The 3,743-nt window shown below is 39.8% G+C and overlaps 1 pseudogene; it reads right to left on the reverse strand.

The window, feature by feature from the left end:
* Window positions 1-427: 427 nt before the first annotated feature.
* LOC129489872 (14-3-3 protein epsilon-like) lies at window positions 428-3,524 on the reverse strand (annotated as a pseudogene).
* Between the last annotated feature and the right edge of the window lie 219 nt (window positions 3,525-3,743).

A 3,743-nucleotide genomic window follows, 5' to 3' on the forward strand; every position in this document is an offset into this window, starting at 1 on the left:
GCGTGGTGGTGCATATCTGTAATCCCAGCTACTTGGGAAGCTGAGGCAAGAGAATCGCTTGAACCTGGGAGGCGGAAGTTGCAGTAAGCCAAGATCCCGCCATTGCACTCCAGCCTGGGCAACAGAGCAAACGTCTCAAAAAAAAAAAAAAAAAAAAGGAAGATCCATTTAAAAACACGTTCATTGATGGCAAATTAACATTCACAAAAGTTGCAAAAAATTTAAATGTGGAAGAAACATCTTTTCCAAGAATTTTTCTAAGAAAATTGGCTATAAACGTTTAAAATAAGAAATCAGACCCCATCTCAAATCAAATACATACTGAAATACTTAATATGAGCTGTAAAGCTAAATGTAAGAGCTAAAATGACAAATTTCTTACAAGAAACGCAGAAGTAAATTTTTATAATCTTGTATTCAATAATGATTTATTTATTTATTTTTTACATTTAGGTTTGTTTTATTTAAGTTTAATGTTAATTCCATACTGTGTTTCAGTAAGAACAATACAGATTTTTTATCTATGGCTCCAGTCAGATATCCATCAGAACAAATTAGCTTCAAGTTTCACATACTGAAAAAAAGTGATTGAGCTAACAGAGGGGAGGAGTGAGGGGAAGCAGGTGAGGGATGGAGAAGGAGTGGAAACAAATAATTGAACACACATGCAGGCCCTTTTCCATACCACCTGCAACGCTAACCCGCTTCAGTGGGAAAGTAAAAGTAGGCAAGAATGAGCAGCCATGATTGTTGAACTCTTACCAGCACCATGCTTTTCAGCAACATTTCAGTAGAGTTTGAAAAACTTTTTACAGCAAAACCATTTCAAAATTCTCTCCCCAAACAACCTTTAACCATCTCAAGCTAGCACCGAGTTACTTTCAAACATTGGTATAAAATACGGTTTAAACAATTAGAAAAACTGAAAAATGATACTCTTTTGCCTCTATAGTGTGATTAACATCTCCCTCAGACGCTTGCATCACCTAGAAGCATCGCCTAATGGCTTTCAAAGGTAATTTCCATTTCTAATGGTAATCTTGCCACATCTGGCACGGAGACAATACAGTAATGCTGAAAAAGCCTCTATGCGGTCCTGTTAGTGTCTTAAGGAACCCAAAAGGTAGGACCAGTAAAATCCACAGAAATTCACTCTTGCCTTTGAGAACTTTTGAAAACTGTTTAAAAAAGAAACAAAAAAACAAAAAACAGGGCAGGAACCTAAATTCTGAGGCCAAATGTAAAAGTCAGATTTGGTGGTTCTCAGTGACAATGGGGAGTTGCCAAGGGGTGGGATAGGGAAGAGTAGGGTGGTCAGAGATGGTTTTTCTTGTTGGCTTTTATGTCTCACTGATTTTCATCTTCCACGTCCTGCAGCGCTTCTTTATTCTGTTCTTCACCATTACCTTGCATGCCTGAAGTCCATAGTGTCCTTACAGCTTTCTTCACTCAGCGTATCCAGTTCTGCAATTGTATCATCAAAAGCTGCTTTTGCCAACCTGCAGGCACGGTCAGGGGAATTAAGAATTTCGTAGTAGAATACAGAAAAATTGAGAGCAAGACCTAAGTGAATAGGATGCGTTGGTGGAAGTTCTGTCATTGCAGTATCACTAGCAGCTTTATAAGCCACTAGGCTGTTCTCCACAGCCTCCTTCCTGTCATTTCCTGTGGCAAATTCTGCCAGATACCTGTGGTAGTCCCCTTTCATTTTATAATAGAAAACTTTGGACTCGCCAGTGTTAGCTGCTGGAATGAGGTTTTTGTCCAGTACATCCAGAATGTCACAACAGAGTAACTTTAGCTCAGTCTCAATCATTTGCTGATATTCCCAAATCATTTTTAGCTTGTCTTCTCCTTCCTTGTTTTCTTCTTTCTGTTCAATGCTGCTGATTATTCTCCAGGAGGCTCTTCTAGCTCCAATCACATTCTTTTTTTTTTTTTTTTTTTTTGCTTTTTAATATTTTATTTCAGGAAATATTTTTCAATTATAATTTTAAATATTTGTTCTTTTTCATTATTTTTATTTTCTTCTTTGAAGACATCAATTTTATGTACATTAGCCCTTAGGTTTCCTGTATTGTATGTCTATCATATTGTATTTGTTTCCTATTGCTGATGTTTGTAACAAAGTATCACAAGCTTAGTGGCTTAAAACAACACAAATTTGTTTTCTTATAGTTCTGGAAGTCAGAAATCTAAAATGGGTTGGCAGAGCTGTGTTCCTTCTGCAGGCTCCAGGGGAGAATCAGTTTCAATGTCTTTTCCAGTCTCTAGAAGCTGTCTGTATGACCTGACTCACGGGCCTATATCCCTAGAACCTCTCCTTCCATTGTCACCTCTCCTCTGACTCTAAACCTGCTGCCTCTAAGTACCCTGGTAATGATATTGCACCCACCTGGATAATCAAGAATAACCACTTCATCTGGACATCCTCAGTTTAACCACATCTCTAAAGTCCTTTTGCCATGCAGGGCAACTCTCACAGGCCTCAGGGTTTAGGATGTAGATATCTTTGTGGGGCCGTTATTCTGCCTATCAGGCAAATATTTCTCAAATCCTTTTTTTTGAATCATTAAAAAAATTTGTTTCATTTCCCCTCAATTTTCTTCCTTCTTTGTTCTTATTTCCTTTACTATACCTTTTATGGGTCATTTTGCTTTTGTGTTTTTCTAATTTAGTCCTCTTTTGTGAAATTATTTTTTTTCTTAATTTTTTACTGATTATTCACTTGTTCTGAGCTTTTTCTATTGCTTGTTGGTGCTGTTTTTGTCAAAGCTTTCATTCTTCTCTAATACTTAAATATTATATTACAGTTTTCATCTGTTCCATGACCTCATTTTTCTGACGAATTCTGTCTTAATTTTATTAAGGCCTCATTCAACTTTTTATTGTAATAATTTGGTATGGTGCTAGAAAGTACTGTTTGTTTTTTCTTTTATTATTATTATACTTTAAGTTTTAGGGTGGCCGGGCGCGGTGGCTCACGCTTGTAATCCCAGCACTTTGGGAGGCCGAGGCGGGCGGATCACGAGGTCAGGAGATCGAGACCACGGTGAAACCCCGTCTCTACTAAAAATACAAAAAATTAGCCGGGCGTGGTGGCGGGCGCCTGTAGTCTCAGCTACTCGGAGAGGCTGAGGCAGGAGAATGGCGTGAACCCGGGAGGCAGAGCTTGCAGTGAGCCGAGATCGCGCCACTGCACTCCAGCCTGGGCGACAGAGCGAGACTCCGTCTCAAAAAAAAAAAAAAAAAAAAGTTTTAGGGTACATGTGCACAATGTGCAGGTTTGTTACATATGTATCCATGTGCCATGTTGGTGTGCTGCACCCATTAACTCGTCATTTAGCAGCTCCAATCATATTCTTACATGCAACAGATAGGAAGTTTATTTCTTCAACTGTCAGTTCCACATCCATCCCTGCTACTTTCTTCATTGACTACACCATTTCTTGGAAGATACTGCCAGTTCAGTTCCAGAGCACATTGTATTGCTCAGCCTGCTCGGCCAGCTTTACCTGGTATCAGATCCTCTCGATCATCCACAGCAGCAGCCGCTCCCACAGGGTCTGCGCAACCGATGGAAGCTGATGGCGTCTCCGACTCCCGCTCCGCTTCTGGGCAGCAAAAATGGCGGCACCTCAATCCGGCACTTTCGCCTGCCCACGCGGAAAACTGCTCAGCTCTATGGCAACCACTCCCTGGCAACTAATGATTTCTTAAATAACACAACAAAAAAGCATAAT

Source organism: Symphalangus syndactylus, chromosome 9, assembly GCF_028878055.3.
Source record: "Symphalangus syndactylus isolate Jambi chromosome 9, NHGRI_mSymSyn1-v2.1_pri, whole genome shotgun sequence".
Lineage (NCBI taxonomy): Eukaryota > Metazoa > Chordata > Mammalia > Primates > Hylobatidae > Symphalangus > Symphalangus syndactylus.